The sequence below is a fragment of the Meles meles genome, chromosome 3, assembly GCF_922984935.1.
Source record: "Meles meles chromosome 3, mMelMel3.1 paternal haplotype, whole genome shotgun sequence".
Lineage (NCBI taxonomy): Eukaryota > Metazoa > Chordata > Mammalia > Carnivora > Mustelidae > Meles > Meles meles.
The window spans coordinates 159,419,892-159,440,760 of record NC_060068.1 but is presented as its reverse complement, the minus strand read 5'-3'; positions in this window follow the sequence as shown (position 1 = coordinate 159,440,760).

Genomic DNA, 20,869 nt, shown 5'->3' with positions numbered 1-20,869 from the left:
TTTTTATTTTAATTTTGGACTGATACTGAGGAACTTGAGTGCCTTGAGCTCAATGATTTCTATTTGAATTTTATTAAATTGCCAAGCAATTCATATTTCCTTTCTACTTAGGAAATTTATAATGATATCCCACAAACTGAAAAAAAAAAAAATCTGTCTCATATTCACACGTATTTACATGTCATATATACATCTGCAAAGAAGAAAGGTATTTTCCTGTAAGTCTGCCTCGTTATTCAAAAAAACCTTAATAAAACATGCACTTGAATTCTCACATTCAAACTGCCACTTTTCTACAAATTAATTACATTAATGTCTTGGATTGGAATCCAAGCTAACTATTCTACATAATTAGAATTTCATTTATAACCTATTAATGGCCTCAAGTCCTTGTTTGTTCAAGGAGGTTCAAGCTAAGGCCTCATTATCCATTATTGATAGCTGTCAATAAGATAACATTATTTTATCTTGTAAGTCTTGTATTGATTTTTTTAACCCAATGTCAGCTCCATTGAAAATACAAGCTCTAAATTAAGCTGACAGATCATTTCCTGCCCAATAAACATGCAAACCAGACAAGAGAAGCCTGATTCCTGAGCACGCACAGGAATGTGGATGGTGTGTGCCCTTTCTCAGGTACACAACAGCTTCTTTGCTCATAGCTGTGTTACTCCTCTGAATACTTGAGTCAGTTAAGCTTGCTTAGTGCTGTGCAAACCCTAGCAAGCAGGCACAGAGCTGTCCCTTTGCATCAGTGGCTGTCACCCTCGGTCCCTACATAATGAGTGATTTAGCATTGCCTCCATTTGTCACTAAGCTGTTATGCACATACATCCCTTTAGCTGGACCTAAATGTTTCCATAAACTTGATTATATTGTATTGCTTTTCACTTAAAATAATGTCTGTGGCATTTCATTACTGGACCGCATATAAATTATTTTTATCTCAAGTTCATTCAGTGGTATCACTTCAATGTTATTCTAACAATTTTGTGCCTTTTTCCCCCATCTCTGGATTTCTAGCCAAAAAAACTGTCCTACTTCCAAAGCTGACATCAAGGACCTTCCTGCCTAGAATCTGAATTACCACTACTAAATCTGATCCCCAGAGTGCTTTTAAAATGACTATTTTTTACTCTCATGTATAAAATTTGTATACAAATATCCACTTAAGGGTAAATGTCTTCTGAAATTTGCCTTGGTTTTTACTTCATTTTAGTTAGCTTTCTAACGTCTGTTTTTGTCTTTTCTCCTTTCTTTAGAGGAAATGTCAAGAATATTACTGATGCAAGAATCATTTTTCCTTGCAATTTCTCCTTGAGCAGTAGGTGAGCTCTTTCAAGGCCTGTCCTGCACCAGATGGAACACCCTCTTCATTATTCTCTGCCCCTTTCAGGGGATGGTAACAGATAGCAGAAAGGGTCGAGGGTAAATACTTTATTTTACTTTATGAAAGCCAAAAGATGCTGCAGAATTAAAATACTAAAGAATCTTGAATAATAAAAATAAATAAATAAATAAAGAATCTTGAATAATAGATTGACAAGTCAAAAGCAGCATTTCAGGAAAATTGATCTCCATAATTTCTTCTCTCTAGGTTTTATTTCTAGCCTAGAATTGGGCAAATGTCATAATCACACCCCAACACTGATTGCTTCCATTAGGAGTTTACTTATTATTTTCCTATATAAGAACACTTCTTAGAAGAAAGGCTAATAGGAAAGTTGTGATACAAATGGAAGAAAAGCTTGCATCCAATCTAGCAAAAAGTATCTCCCACATAGGGGATATCACCTTCACATTATAAATATAAATTAGAATAGTAATCGTGGTAAAAAATTTTCACTTAATTATGAAAATACAAATGTCTATTTTTATGTGTGCTGCATAAAAGTAAAGAACAAACCTGTTCCAGAGCCAATAGCTGAGAAATGTTATACAAAAGAAAAAGGAGTGTGAATGAGAAAGAAGTGACTTTAAAAACAATTTCAAACTTTAGAAACTAATTCCTTACTCTAAGACATAAGAAGACATATTTCCTTGCTGTGTTAGAAAAACATGAGTAGGGAGAGAACAAGTTTTGCATTTTAGTCATTGAAATCTTTGCCATACTTCTTTGAGGGGGGCGCTGGTTCTCTTCTTGATTCAAATGCCAATTTGACAACATGAACCACTAAAACTATTTACGGAAGAAAGTACAAAAAAAAAAGACAGAAAGAGAAATGATGTTCCTATTTTAAAAAATCTTCACAAGTTATTAAAACACTGAGCTAAACACCCAAACATTTTAAAAATATTTTTTCCAATTGACAATCACTTCACAAAATTGGTACTTATTGAGAGTTATCTTATGGTATTGTATGTCACCAACAACAACAAAAAAGAAGCCAAAGCAGATAACTCCAAAATTAAGCATCCATGACAGGAAGTCAAACCTTCTCCCCACAGACACTTAACAGTCACGTTCCTTTTGTCTATACCCCAGTAAGTAGCACCCCTCAAAGCCATGTGGGTGCTCTGTACACTCACGACAGCCTTCTTGGCTATGTCTGAATTGTCTCTTTGAGGAGCAGGCTGATGACTGATCTTGCTTTGGCCTTACTGGAGCAACGGGAGTGTGGTATGCGTACCATATGGCTAGGCAGGCACAGACCTACCTTATGTCCGGACATCTACCCATGTCCCCATCCTTTTAAAATTATTCAATATAATTTTTTTAATTAAATTTAAGGAAGTAAAATTCCCACCTTGGCTTCTTCAATCCCACTCATCCTTCCAACTGCTGTGAAATTTTAGCTACTTTCAACAACTGGGGACACATACTTCTCGATATTTTCCTAAGACTATGTAGAAATACAAATATGTACAGAGACACACGCACAAGAACTGTCATACTGCACGTTTTTTTTAAGTTGACATTATAGCACAAGTATTTTTTCATGTTAGCATGAAAAAAAAAGCATGCACCTGTTATATGTGGTACAAATATTTTCACTCTACCCCATTCTTTTCAATGGTTACACAGAATCCATTGTAAAGATATGACATAATCTATTTTACCATTTCTTATTAAATGGACATTTATGTTTGTGATGGGCACAAATATATGCTTTTGAACCCATAGCTATAGGTGAGATGCCACAGAATAGTATTTCTAGGTGAGGAAATGTGCATTTGAATTTTTAATAGCTATTACCAAACTAATCTCCAAAAGTTTAATAAATTCCCTGTACCACAATAACATAAGAAAAGGTCATTTTCATGCCACAGCATTACTTAGCGTAGCGCAGCACAAATGTTTTCAATTTTCCTTATACTGTCCAAATCTAATAGCCAAAAAAGGGTATCCTGTTTTAATTTTCATTCCTTTAATTAGCACTTAAGTTGAATGAACTTTTATATGTTTATCAGTCCTTTTCCAGCTCTTCATTTCTGAATTGTCTGTTCATATCCTTAGTTCATTTTTTATTAAGAAGTTAATATTTCTCCTTCATTTACTGGAAGAACTCTACAATAAATATTAAGAATATTTGTTACATACACCTGTTACATATAGCACAAATATTTTCGCATTACCTGTTTGTATTTTAACTTTGGGTTTGCTATCCCTTACAGAAATGAGAATTTTAATGTACTCAAACCTGCTCATGGTGCTTTCTTTACGGGTTCTGGTTTCCAAATCTTACTTAAGAATACTACTCCAAACTTACATTTTCTTCAAATACTTTTGTGATTTTTACATTTAGATTTCTGGTCCATCTGTAGTTTTTCTTTTGTGTATAGCATGAGGAGGAAATCCAATTTTGTGTTTTGCTTTTGAATACTTAATTGTCCAAACATCTCATGGATCTGAAATACCATGCCTAACAAACACCACGTTTCCATATGTGGGGATGTGTGTATGTGTCCACAGTCCCCCTGGATTCCACTGATCTGCTTGTCTATTTAACTTCCAGGCTCGTATTATTTTACTGCAGTAACTCTTTTGTCTCTTTCAATATTACTGTGTGTACCTCATTATTATTAATTCTCTTGGAATTTTTCCCTATGGATTTTAATATCAACTTTTTGGATGCTGATTGAGATTGAATTATATTTTTATATTCATTTAGTAAAGACTGACATCTTCACATTATTAATTCTTCCCATCCAGGGAAAATTCTTCTGGACTTCATTTTATGTAGAACAAAAATGTTAAAAAATACTCTAATGGGTCCTGAAGGACAAGCACTGATGAGAGTAAATTTTAAATCAACTCTCCAACACAGTAGGAGATAATTATAAAGAAACTATGAAGCTAATTCCACGACTCTTTCAAATCTGGACTTTGCTCTAAGTGATCAGAAACATCTGTCATTTTAGAGACGATTTTTCTTTTCTAACACGGCTTTTACTTTTGTCCCCCCACCAGGGGTGAAGGTGTTGGACTAAATTTGGCATATATAAAGAGTCTGTCACAGAGATAATCAAGAGAACTGAAGACATGTCATTTAACATAGGCTCAGTTTAACTCAGGTTGCAGCGATGAATGGTGTCCTCCTCTCTGTCTAGCTGATGAGATGACCTGGTACAACGAGCGCAATAAATGAGCTATGGTGTGAAAAGACAGAGCATTTTGTCACCCTTCCTTATGACCTCTTTAACCCTGTTTCTGAAAGTATCAACCAGGGAGACAATTAGTACCGGTTACATTCTAGTCGTGCGACATGGACAGCTATTCACTCAGAAAGAGACCGATTCGTTTCATTCAGGTCGCTGAACAATCCCCGGATCATAAAGACTTTTAGTTACTGCCAAAGTGAACTACACCTGAACCACTGGACCCACTTGTGTGAGTCCATCGATCATTGCCAAGCCAACTGGTCATCCATACAGACACTGCATTAAATGCAATATCCTCCAAGATGATTTATAAGTTCTCCTCTAAATGCAAGTCTATGTCTTAGATATGGAAAGAAATCGCACAGAACAAATATAGAGATACTTTAATGTATCCTGCCTTCTTATTCAAATCTCTCTTACTGAATGGATCATTATTTATTATACGCAGGTATAAAACTCAAATCACAGATAATCCTTAACTTCTATTTGTCTCAGCTTCTCTTGGACCTTACATTGCTTACTACAAAGAAATAAGGCATGCGGGTGGGGACGGTGGGGAAGGATTCAGAGTTAAAAACCCTACCATGACTGTCTTACAGAAGACAGAGGGTTATAATAACCAAAAGGTCCAAGTTACAAAAGTTTTGTAACTGGCCTTTTTTTCTCTTCTTCAGAGCTAGATAAAAGTTCAGTGAAGTGGTTAATTGTCCATCCAGAATGGACAGTAAAAAATGGTGGCGGTTATAAAATAACAGAAGCCCGAAGAGTCTAGACTCTGAGAAAGAGTCCGTATTTGGGACACTGACTGTACTTCTAAATAAGACACGAGGTCTGAATAGGATAAATTTTCTGAACCGCTCCTGAGGAGTATCTACCAGCGCTTCATCTTGCCAGGCACTGGGTTTTACTGCCAACCAACACAAATGAAGATAAACCAGTCCTCCAGGTGAAAGAAAAGAACAAAATCTTCTGGATTTTGGTTTGTTTGCTTGTTGGTAGCCAGAGTTAATCTGTAATAGTGAATGAAGAGCAAGTTTTGAAGTGGGAAGAGAATATTTATCATCTATCTTCATCGTCTCTTCTTCAGGTTAACTGTATTTTTAAAACCTGAATTAATTTCATTTTCCGATGAAATTCAAAGATAATGTAATGTTTAGTACAAGCTCTAAATGAAATCATTAGGGGGCGTGGGTGGCTCCATAGGTTAAAGCCTCTGCCTTCGGCTCTGGTCATGATCCCAGGGTCTTGGGATCGAGCCCCACATCAGGCTCTCTGCTCAGCGGGGAGCCTTCTCCCCCCCACCCCCATTTCTGCCTGGCTCTCTGCCTGCTTGTGATCTCTCTGCCAAATAAATAAATAAAATCTTTTTAAAAATTTTAAATGAAATCATTAAGTAGTGGTTTTCTGGTCTCCCTGGCAGATGCTATAATAGAAAAGGCCAAAGCACCTGTGTATCAATTGTCACTCTAGCATCCAAAGCAGTCAAGCGGATGCACCAAAGAATCAAAATGGGTAGAGACCATGACAGAGAGGGGAGATGGCCCTCAGCTTCCACCAGCCAGGAGCACCTGGATGAAATTCAGTGTATAGAACTGAATGAGTACCAGGAATGGTTGGCATTTTCTCCATTACGGTCATAGTCTTACAACAAATCACCCACTTAAAAATGTAGAACCGTGAGGGCTCCTAGGTGGCTCAGCTGGTTAAGCATCCAACTCTTGATTTTGGCTCAGGTCATGATCTCAGTGTCCTTAGATCCAGCGCTGTGCTGGGCTCCTCCCTCAGCACAAAGTCTGCTTAAGATTCTCTCCCTCTGGGGCACCTGGGTGGCTCAGTGGGTTAAAGCCTCTGCCTTCAGCTCAGGTCGTGATCCCAGGGTCCTGGGATCGAGCCCGGCATCGGGCTCTCTACTCAGTGGGGAGCCTGCTTCCTCCTCTCTCTCTGCCTGCCTCTCTGCCTGCTTGTAATCTCTCTCTCTCTGTGTCAAATAAATAAATAAAATCTTTAAAAATATATATATATTCTCTCCCTCTGCCACTGCCCCTCCTCCGTCCCGTGCTCACACTCTCTCTTCCTCTCCCTCTATTAAAAAAAAAAAAAAGCGGAAATATGTTTATTAGTTCCTTAACTCATCTCAAAGGAGCCCTCTGAGGTTACTAATACAATGCAATTAATCTTCCAAGAGAAAAAAAAAATCTGCCAGTGATAAGGAAGCCCAAATGTGAGAAACAATCATGAAAATCCAAATTCAGCCATGCTGTATTTTTATAAAATTAAGTTCAAAGAAATAAGCAAAAGTTACTTTGTGCAGAAAGATTTTTAAAGACTATACAAATAAATGACAGCCTGTATAAACCTGAGGTTTTCAAGGTTTTAAAATACTGTTCCATGCTGCTAGGAAAGGAGCAAGCAGGTTAACTGAAAGAAAGCTTTTGTGGTGTATCAGGAACACATTCCATGGGGGTGGGTGAAAAATAGTCTTTAGTAAACATTGCTCAGCACCAGAAGCAGCATCTACTGAAAAGAGCATAGGATTTATACTATAAATAAAAGACCAAGCTTCACATACAAAGCTATGAAAATAGGAAAATAATTTTACCTGCTTAATGGGAAGTCTATTCGGGACATTTATTGTTTTTACTCTTGCTCTACAGAATATATTATTCGAGTCCGTGCTCCTATCCCAATATAGAGAGACGAGACTCCTTCTTATGCTTTACATTTTTGTTTTCATCGTCCATAACATAAGGATGAATGCATAAAATGGAAATGGACTTGACTATGTTACAGGATTGAGAAGGATAATTTGGAAATGCAGAACAAAAAGGTATTAACTGGTTGAATTAACGTTCATTGACCACTTTCTATGCCCTACATACTATAGCAGGCACCAGACATAGATGATCTCAACTTTTTTTAAAAAAGACTTTAAAAATTACAACTAAATCAAGGGAATGAGAAAAGTGCTTAAGCAAAGATTCTAGATATGAAAGCGGTATGTCGGCAGGACAAACCACACATGTACTAGAAACAAGGTCTCTTTTTCCTACAAGGCTAAGCTACAGAGTGATTACTTGTTGGTTACCTACTGCATTGCCAACAGAGCCAGTTAGGTGTTGTGTTCCAACAATGGTGAGTTAAGACAAGTAAGAAAGGAAGGGTTGCCCTGTCAGAACACATATGAAGAATGGATTGAGTGGTTTGGTTTGGTTTGGTTTGATTTTATAAACTGTCGTTTTATTTATCAATGGGATCATAAGTTCTTTGAAGGCAAGACCATGTCTTAAAAGTTCATCATCCCTGGCTCAGTCATAGATACACTCAGTAAAGGCTAGTTTATTGAGTATTGACATTAGAAATTCTAAAAGAGTATGGTATACCTGGATAACCAGTACTCAAGATGTTTTAAAATTAAGATGATAATCAAATGGGATTTTTTAGACACCTCAGTTATAGGGAACGATTTATCCCTGACTGCAAAGAGGTAATACACTCTTCCCAGTGCTAAACACCATCTTAAGGACAGAGTTATACGACAACAGGAAGAGATGAGGTACTTTCTGTTTTTCTAGCACTTAACATTAAAGGGAGATTATTGTTTAAGGACCAACTGGTACTCCCCAATGGACATCTAGGCCTTTGGTCATGATTGTACCATTTTTGTGGTAATAATCATTCAGCATTCTTTTCTTCTTTGGCCCAGAAGGGAATTACGAGTTCGAGAAAGTTGGTTGAGAATGCACACTGCTACAGAGAGATGCTGCTTATATTACATGGCTATATTGCTCCCAGTACTGTGAGCGGAGTCCTTCCCAGTTCAGCCATGTCATTCACACTATACACAGCTGTAGGGAGAGAATAATGACAAAAGCCAGCAGCCAAAAACCAGCTCTCTTTAGGGAGCTAACGTTTACTGGTATTATGAGTGCTGATCATGACCTGTGACTCTTCCAAGCTCTTTACATAGATTGATTCACACAATCTTTAAGTCAACCGTGTTAAACAGTATACCCATCTCCAGTTTAAGATGGAACTAAAGCAGAGAGACATTAAGAAACTTGCTTAAAGTCACAGAGCTAATAGGGAAAGATGCTGGAATTTAGATTCAGGGTTCTATACTTTCCCAGTCTTCAGATCCTGGCCACATACCACTTCTGAATGAGGGCTCATGCTCACCTCTTGCTTACTGGCATATTCCAAGAACCCACAGCTCTCTCCGTGCCTACCTCCCAGGATTGGGGTCCTAAAAACAGCATTTCTTCATTACACTGGCTTACGTTCTTCCTTTTCATTTCATCCCACACTTCATGTGCCGTCCTCACACCTGCCATTCTTCCCTAGCTATTTGTACTACAGCCTGTGAAATCCTCCTGTTTGATCCCCAAGGTTTTCCTCAAGAATGTTTTCTTTTGGGGCACCTGGGTGGTTCAGTTGGTTAAGCGGCTGCCTTTAGCTCAGGTCATGATCCCAGGCTTCTGGGCTCAGGTCATGATCCCAAGGTTCTGGGCTCAGGTCATGATCCCAGGCTCCTGCGCTCAGGTCATGATCTCAGAGTTCTGGGATACAGCCAACCATCAGGCTCCCTAATCAGCCAGGAGCCTACTTCTCCCTCTCCCTCTGCAGCTCCCATGATTGTGCTCTCTCTTTCTTCTCTCTCTCTGTCAAGTAAATAGATATTTTTTTAATTATTTAAGTGTTTTCTTTTTAAGATTTTATTTATTTGAGAGAGTAAGTAAGCAAGAAAGAGAGAGAGAGAGAATGCATGCACAAGCCCAAGGAGAGGCAGAGGGAGAAGGAGAAGCAAACTCCTCACTGAGCAGGGAGCCAGATGTGGAGCTCAGTCCCAGGACCCTAGGATCACAACCTGAGTAGAAGGCAGACAGTTAACGGACTGAGCCACCCAGGCGCCTCAAGAGTGTTGTTATGATAGGGACAAAAAAGTAAGCACAGAGAAGGAAGGTAATGAACAAACACCAAAAAGGCAAGATTTGGTCACATTAGGCAAGCATGATACTCAAATTTCTAATTGGCCTTCACCAAGGGTGAGGTATACAACCAGCATATTCTAAGAGCGAACAGTAAAAGAACACTAATGTTACACAAGAGAGTGAAAATAAAATTAGCACATAGGGATTTTTAACACCAGGAACACCCCAAAAGCAATTCTGTGACTGCTGAGAGACAGAACTTCATGTGCTTCCTGTTTGTAAGGATATCCCTGGTATAATGAATATTCTCCCCAAAAGTCACTTTGAAAAATTCTGAAACTGTTTTCCAGACCCATTCTTAAAGAATGTAAAAAATTTACCGTCCACTGCAGTTGGTGTTAATGACTAGCAAAGGATAATAAATTCACTCTACTCACCTCCCCAGTGGGTGGGGTGGGGTGGGCTTCTGGGGGCGGAGCCCGACTCAGGCAGAAGCCACAGGCTGATGGCTTGGGAGTAGTAACATTCCTCTGGACCGATTCTAAGGACTTCATTTTTTCCCCTCCCATCCCTTTTGGAATAAACTTGGAATATACTTTAGAAAAAACACAGAAGTACAGCATTGTTTATTTCTACATTTCTCACCTGAAATGTTCGTCTTTGCCTAGTTATTCTCAATTTCACAGCGAACATAGGTGGCTCCATAAAACATAAAGGCAGTAGGGGGAGAAGGCTGAAGGCGCTGTAGAGTTGGATGCCATTTCTTTACTAGGTAGGAAACTAGACTTACGACTGTCAGGTGCATTTTTATTTCACTTGTAAGGAAGTAAGAGGTTGTGAGTAAGGTTATCTGTACATGATCAGTTCAAACAACTTCGTAGTTTTCTGTTTTCACTCAAAATTAAGTAGAGTAACCATGTCATTGTTTAACGTCCCATCCAGAACATTCTGACAGCAAAATAAGGCCCTATCAACAATCAAACCAGTAAAACAGGCATGTGCTGGAACTATCCAGGGCAAACTACGATGGATGACACCCTAAGGCCAAGCAATCCTGCCACAAAATGTTTTTCCACTTGGAAGAGATGTGGGTGGTGCTGAGCACCAGTGCTCCCTCCAACCAAGGTGGGCCCACTGGCCCGGAGTTTGCTTGATTTCCACACTTGTTACAGCTGCAGCGCCGCCTTGCCCCCTTCCGCAGCCTGCATTTCTTTCTCCTCGTTATCACTCACCAGAAGCACCGTGGCTCCCAGACGCAGACATGAGTAGGGACTGCATGTGTTTCTTATTTCCCCACCTAACTGAGGCAACACTGCCAGTCCTCCTTGAACTTCCCTTGCATATAACTAAGTGCCATTGAATTGCGAAGCTTATTTTTGCCGTTGTGGTTATCACTGACTCAGCAAGCCTGTCGTGTCATCAAAAAGAGTGACCCAATAACTCGTCAGCTACAGCGAGCACCCATGGATGGAGTTTCCGGGGCCTCAAGCCTAGATGTCTATCCCCCAGGAAGGTGAAAAAGAAGGTTGAGCAGCTGTGTTATAGAACTGAAGAAGCTGAGTTTACTTTCAAAGTGTTTTCCTCAGTACCCAAAATATGGAGATAGTTTTAGCTCAAGAAATGACTAGGTGCCCATCCTGCATAAAATTCTCACAGTATCTAGCTGCCAGAGTAATCTAATAAATGTAATTCCTATGGATTACCAGGATACAGTTATTTGACCTATAGGCATTTTAATTTAAATAAGGAGGTTACTGGAAATGAAAATGCCTTCAAGGCCCAAAGGAATGAATCACCAAGTGAATAATTTCAAGTATTTGACCCACACCGGTATTCCTTGAATCATTACTACCCAGGGAGGGATAGAGTATTTGATTTGATATGACCCAACTCAAATGCAAAGACACTTAATGAACTGCATCACTGGGAATCCACTATTCCACATAAATGAATTTTCCAAATTACTGAAGCACACCTATTCATATGTCAAATGTCATCATCGACTCATTCATCAGCTTCTAAAAGAAGCCATTCCTGGCTTTCTAAGGGAAAGCGACTATAATTTAACTTTTCTTGAACTGCAGAACCACTTTCCTGAGGATGTGTCATTGTATCTCGGCTATAATACCCTCAATGTCCGCTTCTTTGCGGTGTGGGTTGTTATCTTTCCACTCAAGGTCAGCTGTCATTTCCACTGCCACTAAACTTCCATCTAACATCATGTCACCCTCTGTCCTTTTAATTTATTGCTGCAAAACTGCTAAGTGATCAAAAACTACATGTCGAGTATAATTAACGATGGTTTGTTAAGAAACAGCCACTTGGATACTGAGTAAGCCTTTACTTTTCTTGTTTCAGATTTGGAACAAATTACCAAGAGTTTAAAATAGACCTTCTAAGTGTAATATGACTCTCATCCCTTACTACGTCTGTTTTCCAACTCTTCCCACAAAAAAAGAAGAAAAAAGATGTTATTTTCTTCTTCTCTTATTCATTAGCCATTTCCTATCTGTTTACCATTTTATGTCTCTCTTGTTAGACTACCAGACCCCCCTTTCCCCTTCCTTTTTTACATTATGTTTTAAGAACAAGAATAAGAAAGTCAAAAACCAAACAGGTAAAAAGCCATTTCCAAACACCTGGTGTATTCAGAAAAACCACACAATGAGTTGTGTCTGCCTATGCCGGGCTTCACAACTATTTGAGAGATGAGCAGGAAAGTGGTACACACGACTGCCAAGTGTGTCCCATTTCACTCTTGTGTTCCAAATTTTAAAATTCTTGTGCTTGAGGCAAAGTCATGCTAAATTCCCCAATGCCCTAATATTAGGCATTCCTGAGTTACCTCTGTTTGTGAGTTATCCTCAGAATAGCTCTACAGAAGGTCCAGACCACTGATCAAAATAAAATCATGACTGGCACCCCATGGCTGAAATACATAGGTCACAGGACAGCCATTCCATCAACATGAACTTGACTGTACTATCATCTCTCCCAACACGTACAAACCAGAATGTCATCAGCAAAGCAGAGCAGAGCACAGAAGTAATTACCTGACTAATTCAAACAGAAATAAATTTCTTTTGTTTTGGCTACATTACTGGGGGAATCCACGCAGAAGTGTCTCTGCTACCTGGATTATCTAAGCAATTACTTCAAACCCAGACTTCATTCTGAATCCTGTCAAAGAATAACCACTCTTCAAATTTATAAACAATAGTATCTCTAAGCAAATTACAAAGGTAACATTTAAATCCAGCTGTCGATCCCTCCAAGGTAAAATTCACAGCATTTTATTCTACAGCTAGCTATGCACAAGAAGGAAATGGCTGAGAGAAATGCTAAAATCCCAAGCACAAATTTGCTATAGAATTAATATCACAATTTGTCACTGATAATGAAAGCATATAAAACAGGTTCTGACAGCATGTTATTTCTGTTGCAGATCATTCTTTATAAAATCCAAACGAGGTTTTCCTTTGCTACTGTGGAAATGATTTTTTTTCTAAATGTACAAAGCAAAATAATATTAATATTGTGGTTAGTAGCCATCTGCTTCATGAGAATTCTGTACAATCATTAGTCTCAACTGATGGCACCGTGGCAAGCTGCCACATCCCACGAGGCCAGCCTCTAAAACCCATCAGCATTTTTGCATCAGTCTCAACTCGGAGAGGGGGAACCACAAACCAGGAAATCTGTTCTATGGGAAGATCCAGACCGCCACGCTCTGTTTTTAGATATTAAACCCCAAAATATTACCCCACCCAAGTATATATTCAGAGGCATGCAGCAGAAGGGCAATCAAATGGTGACCCAAGGCAGCAAGGAATAAACACGAGGCATCTGGGTCGAATGCCAGGTCCAGCAGAGCGACCAGCAACCTGTGTTCCACTCAACAACAGTGGTTTTCACTACAAAGTCAGAAAAGGATCAAGCTGTGAGGAGTTCAGCTTATCACAGAATCTCACTGAAGTCACTGTAACTTTTTAGTAAAACGCTGCAGAGGCAGCAACATGCAGAGGGATTCAAAGGAGGTGTGAACTAAGTCATATTTCTCACACGGTTTCGACCATAAAAACTTGCTCCAGAAAAATCTGAATTTAAATGTTTCATCCGATAGGCTATGTACTTTCCTGCCATTTTTAATAGCCTGTTCTAATGATTTTCATTTAGAAATGCAAAAGGATGTTGTATTTTTAATGTCTAATCAATCTTCAAGAACTCTGTATGCTTGTAATCACGGGCCATATGAATGCTAGGGGAATAAGATATGTGCCCCCAAATGTCCTAGTAAGACACACTGTAACTACTTTCCCTGGTATCATAATCACATCATCATTTTCTTTTTGGGTAGCCAAGATTCTCCTAGCAGAGGGAGGAAAAGGGAGGAAGAGGTAGTAAGGAGTCAAACAGAACATCACAGTTAAATGTAGTCTTGCAATACTTATGCAGATAATTCAAGTTTCCCCAATCATTCTGCCATATTTAGAATTTTACGGGAAAGTCCCAAGCGTAGAAGTTGTGAAGTGACAGGCAGTGGGGGTGGAGTCTGACTAAACATACCCATGAAACGAGTCACATTTCTTTTTTTTTTTTTTTTTAGATTTTTTTTTTAATTTATTTATTTGACAGAGATCACAAGTAGACAGAGAGGCAGGCAGAGAGAGAGAGAGAGAGGAGGAAGCAGGCTCCCTGCCGAGCAGAGAGCCCGATGTGGGGCTCGATCCCAGGACGCTGGGATCATGACCTGAGCCGAAGGCAGAGGCTTTAACCCACTGAGTCACCCAAGTGCCCGCGAGTCACATTTCAAAAGCCTCCAAGTTTTGGGGGACACCTGGGTGGCTTAGCCCGTTAAGTGTCTGACTCAGGTCATGAGCTCAGAGTCATGAGATCAAGCCCTGTAACAGGCGTGGAGATTCCTTGAAATTATCTCTCTCCCTCTCCCACTGTCCATCATCCCTCTAATTTTTTTTTTTAAATACCTAAAAATTTTCAGTGCAGAATGTTGTTTCAAACAAGTTTTGATAAAACTTAGATGAAAGCTACATACATGTGTAAATAAATGCACAAAGAAAAATAAGCAATGTCACTACAAAAGTTTACAATATAACTTGCGTGCACTTACCCAAAACCTTCATGGATAAACTGTCACAGATGAAACAAGAAAAAGTTAAAAGTAGTACAGGGGCATTATAACATGGTACTATTTGTTGGTCTAACTTTATGTGTATCATTAGTTATTTAAAATGAAACCTGAAGAAGGGCCATCAATTTAATTTTGAGCTGCTACATAATCTTATCAGCACTCTCCCCAGCCCCACCCGTCTTCCAGAGGCATCTCTAAGAGTCTGAGGGGAGTAAGGAAGGCAGGCTTTGTGCTCCCTTCCTTCCACTTTAAATAAGTATTATATTTAAATGAATAAAAAGTGAAATGAACTTTAAAAAATAAAGAGCTGAGCTGTGGGGATCAGGCAGAAGTCTGGAAGATTCTACCACCTCGGACTGGGGGTGGTGGGAACATTAACAGACTAACTAGATATTATCACACCAGTGGTCAATGCTTGCGTTCCAATGACCATGAGTCACTGCTCACAGCCAATCACTCCAGGGATGGGACAGCTCTCTCTGTCTTTTTCTGCATGAAAAAATGATCTCATTTTACAAAATAAATGGACAGAAACTTCATTCTGCTCTTCTTTCGCACAGACTTCTTCACATTCACATAAAGCCACAGGCTTCCTGGCTTACCAGTTGCAACTTGGGTCAATTTATAGTTAAGAATAGAAAGTGTCACCACTACCATTTCAAACAAAGATGATACTTTGAACCTCATTACGCATGTTAAGTTCAAGTCATACTTGACATTTGGATTCAACTGTTTAAGAAAAAAAAAAACAACTGTTTGCTGGCTTATGTGACTCAGATAAGCTATTTAATCTCTCTGAGGTTCATGTTCCTCATCTGTAAAATGGGATGAATACTGACCTTAGAAAGTTATCCTAAGGAATCAAGCCAACTTAAAAAGTACTGGCATAATAGGCATCTGAGAAACGGGGTGATTATCAATGTTCAAAAATGGGAATTTCAAGCTTTCTGAGAATTTTAGGGTCTTGTCTTTAAGTTGGAGACAACCAGACTATAAGCATAAGCTTTTCAAAATCAAGAATTCAGAAAGTAGAAATTTCATTCCATTCCAGATTCTGGTTCTAATAGTAGAAGATAAAATAGTCGTGTTTCTAATGCATTCTGTTGAAGTCAGATTGTAGATTCTTGTTCAGGACTCTTAACCTTTCTGAGTTTGCCTGCTTTGCCTGAAAACACAAAGGCTAACAACATATGCACCCTCTACTAAAAAGAATAGTAGTAAACATGCAAAGTAGTAATTAACACAAAGCATTTTATAATGAAGGAGGGACACTTTGCATAGGCTCTTCCTGATGGGCAGTGATACAGTTGGTTGGTAAGAGCATGTACAGGACTATAAGAGGACAGGCCAGCAGTGGAAGAGGCATGGTAATGAAACCCCAAATGTCCATTTTACTCATGGGCATGGTCAAGTCACTACCTGACAGAGTTGTTGAGAGAATCAAAAGAATATGAACAAAAGGGTTTTGTTATTATTGATGTATAGTTGACATACAATGTTATCTTAGCTTCAGGTGTACAACATAGTGATTCGTCAATTCTATACATTACTCAATGCACACCACAGTAAGTGCAGTCACCATCTGTCACCATACATCATCAAACATTATAGACTATATCCCCTATACTGTACTTTTCACCTCTCTGACTTACTGATTTTATAAATGGAAGTCTGTACTTCTTAATCCTCTTCATCTATTTCAGCCATCCCTCCAACTCATCTCCCCCCCCCTCCGGCAACCACCAGTCTATTCTCTGGATAGCCAAGATATGGAAGCAACCCGCGTGTTCATCAATTGGTGAATGGATAAAGACGATGCAGTATATATACAAGGAAATGTTAGCCATACAAAAGAATGAAATCTTGCCATTTGTGACAACATGGATGTATCTAGAGGGTATTATGTTAAGTGAAGTCAAGCGGAGAAAGACAAATATCATATGCTTTCACTTATGTGTGGAATCTAAAAAAAACAAACAAATGAATAAAAGCTTTTAATACATTGCCTGACATGTAGTAGTTGTTCAATAAATTAGCTAGTAAATTGCTTTTAATGATTATTATATACTATGGACCTCTTTCAGTATAAAACATTGAGCTTTCTCTCAACTTTGCAATTAGAAATGTATTATTTGTGTTGCTTTAGTTTCTGAAAATATTACTTACTACCAACCTTGATAACCACTAAAATTTCTCAAAATGTCCTTTAAATGTCTATATCTGCATTCCTAAAATATTGTGATACTTTTCAAAATGCTCAAATACTCAATATACTTAGTGAAATCTCCTACATGGTAACGTTTATGGAGATACATCATTACTCTTAAGACTTTACTGGTTACAGAAATTGTAATACAGTAGTTTCTCCCTTATCTGAGATTTTGCTTTCCATGGTTTCAGTTATCCACAGTCCAGAAGCAGAAGATCTTCCTTCTGACATATTTTCAGACAGTCAGTATGGTCCAACACTACGTCACAGTGCCTACGTCACTCACCTCACTTCACCCCCTCACATAAGCATTCTATCATTTCATATCATCACAAGAGGAAGGATGGATACGGTACAATAAGACATTTTGAGAGAATACCACATAACTTTTATTATAGCATACTGTTATAATTGTTCTATTTTATTATTAGTTATTATTATTATTATTACCTACTATTAGTTACAATTCTCTTACTGTGCCTAATTTAAAAATATAGCTTTATCATAAGTATTTATGTATAGGAAAAACCTAATATATTTTGGGTTCAGTACTATCTGTAGTTTTAGGCATCCACAGAGGATCTTGGAATGTATCTCCCATAGTTGAAGGACTACTATAATGGCTTCCCATAAACTCTCAAATTTTACAAAGAAGAACTAGTTCATAACACAGTTTAATAACAATTAATAAAAGGCATTTTTAAATATTCCATGTCTCACTAAGAAAAATCAGTTTTCCCTATGGTTGTTCTGCAAGGCCATTATTTCAAACCAGCACAGCAAGTTTCAGTAGAAAGGTCTGTTCTTTGTCCCCCTAGTGGCCACAAGCAAAAGAGCAACATTTAAGAAAAGTCACAGAAACCCCTGGAACAAAAAACTATTTCAATGTCTTCATTTTACAGATAAATAAACTAAGGTCAAGAGACAGGCTACATAATTTTTCACTAAATCACCAGTATATGAGAAAATTTTTAAGATTTTTAATATTATGATATCTGAAAAGGTATCCTCAAAATGAACTTAACTGAGGTCCTTTAAAAATTTTCCTTATCAGTTGACACTGGGCAGCTTTTTCTCCAGTTATGTTTTTCCTTGTAAGAGAGCTGATAAGTATAGCTTCCCAGGGGGCAATGAGAAGACCTCAGCTGTGACCAAGAATTTTGCCTGCATCCCTATGAAGAATTCCTTTTTGATAAATAAAGACTGACCTGAGGCACACAAAGAGAGCTCTTCTCAGAAAAAAACAGTCAGAGTCAACACACTTTTACAGATGGCCAAGGGCCCACAATGAATACGAAACAGAGGTCAGGAAATAAGCTAAATACTGATTTTTCTGAACTTTAGGGTACTTCCAGATAGGAAGAGAATTAGGCATGGGTTGGATACGCACATGGCAAAGAATAAAACCAAATTGTCTTTGCTTCCTGCTAAAATTTAACAAAAGCACCTAAGGTCTTGTTTGGACATAAATGCAGTAGAGAACTGAAACTATTATCCAGATATCTTCCAGCAAATAATAAAGAGGACACTAATGTACTCCAAAGCATATTTATCTTAAAATAAAAAATTTTGGACTATGGCAGGTTTTGATTTGTACATCACTGTGTATAGATTACACAGTAAATTCTGTGAATCTGTTATGTCCCTATATAATGATTAAGAGTATAGAAACTCACTTGTTTGAATCTCAGCCTGATTCATAATAGTTATGTGACCTTGAACAAATCAGTCTACCTCCCATTGCCCAATTTTCTCATCTGAAAATAAGAACAGTAATAATACCTGGCATGCATATAGGCAGCCAGGTGGATTAAGTGAAATAATACATGTAAAGAACAAGTAAATGCCATCTCATCTACATGCAGCAAATGTTAATTACTGCTTTTATCAAAACATTATATCCCATTTTCTATAAAATAAGCCTGAAGAGAAAATAAGGAAAAACATTAAATGAAAGTATATTCATATTAGAAAACGGGAGGCATGGATGGTCCAGTCTTGGCCTTTGAAGAGATGTGTGACTTTGGACAAAGCATGTAACCTTGTGATCCTTGTACTCTCTTCTACAAAATTAAGAGGGTTGGGTCAAAATCCAAGCAACTCTAGTTTACAAAGATGTAAAAGGTCATTCAATCCCAAATTTGATGCTTGAGCTCATTTATAACAAGTGTTTGTCTAGTCTGTGATTGAAAGCCTTCATCTCTTTCCTGAAGCTGCCAGTACCTTTCATCTTCAACAGCACTAATAGTTTGAAAATTCTTCCATATGCTAAGCTGCAATCTACCTTCTGCATGTCATCTGATCTAAGATGCCTATGGTAGTAAGTTGCACCACTATTTTATGTGTCATTAAGAAAGAAAAGACACTGCCAATTATACCATGACATGGTTCTTTCTTATCACGTCAATTGTAAGAAGCATCATAATTTCAGAGATGTTAACATATGAGAATATGGGTGTCTGATAATCAGTGAAATATCTTCCAGTGGCTTCACCAGTTGATATTAATGCAGCTTCCATCACAGTAAAAGCCAGTCTAATTTCCTTCCACAGCACGGCTCAAGTTCTTAAAGACTGCTCATGGCCTACTTGATTCTTCCCTTTTCCAGTCTTATTACCTTTAATTCATAAACATGGTCTTAAATCTCTATGCCATCTCCACGTTCTGTCTACTAAATCCATTTTACTTTATCTGGATCTCTATCTATTTATACATGTAGGCACCAAGCACTCTCTCAAGTACCAGGAGATAAAATGATGACCAAACAGACAAATGCTCTTTAATAAACCAATGACATGCAGTCTAGTGAATGAAAAGATTATATAAACAATGAAATCTAGCTAGAGTACTACAAAGTACAAGGGAAACCCAAGAGAAGGGGCAAAAAGAGAAAAAGGGTATTTAAGTGTGGTGCCTAAAGAAGAAAAGAAGGCTCTTGGTGAGGTCAGGTCTATTCTAAAAAGAACATTTATAAGATCATCTTCCTTTCTTTGTCCTTGTCTTCTTTTTGACAAAATTTATAAAATTTTAATGCTTTCAAAAATCTATAAATTCCCAAAATACTTTTGAACATATGTTATTATATTGTTTTATATTACATATATTATATGTGCTGTTATATTGTTTTCCTACTCTAGTCTGCCACTATTCCCATCAAGTGCTTCTATAATTGGGAGAGGGGTTACAAAAGAAAAACATTATTTTACCCTCCAGATCTAAGTATAGGATTTTCAATTATTCTGGTCTACACCAGTTATTTTACTGAGACTTACTCTCCTAATGGGTTGTTTCTTCGGAACAAGGACGTGTCCCTTCATTGACATAGTACAGTCTACCAAACTTGGATTGTACATAACTGATCAGGCAAATTCAGATTCTACCACAAACCCATGAATAAAATATAAAAAGAATTTGGCAAAAAGTTGAAGTCCACTCTACCAGCCTGAAATTCCCAGAGTACTAAAATGCCCTGGATAGATCAGTAAGACTGTATTGTCATGCACTTACCACATTTGGAAATCTCCTGGCTATTGTAATCTACCTAGAGTGATGAGTCAAATATAATGATCAAGAGGGAAATGTCTTAATGGATCCTGGGATCCAACCCATTTTAAATACACTATTGGAAACTCTCCCAGGAGTAGAAAATCTGGATAAGCACATGAAATTTGTGTGAATTTATTTTAGCTTGTATTGAGACGTCTATGGCTCTTACAAAAGGAGAATTCCATTGAGACTTCCTGTCTCCTCGTTTCAGTTCAATAATACCAAGAGCAGTTAAACCTTTTTTCCCCTTAAACACTGCAAGGGGATGGGGTGTATGGGCATGATCGTGTGCACGTATACACACATGGCAGGTGGGGGAATAAGGCATTCATTCCTCAGTGAAATCTGTTCACCTGTGCACACTGTGATGTTAAGTAATAAGCACTTTAACATGTGTACCTTTTCTGGTAGCAACGTACTTAAGGTAAATTTTAG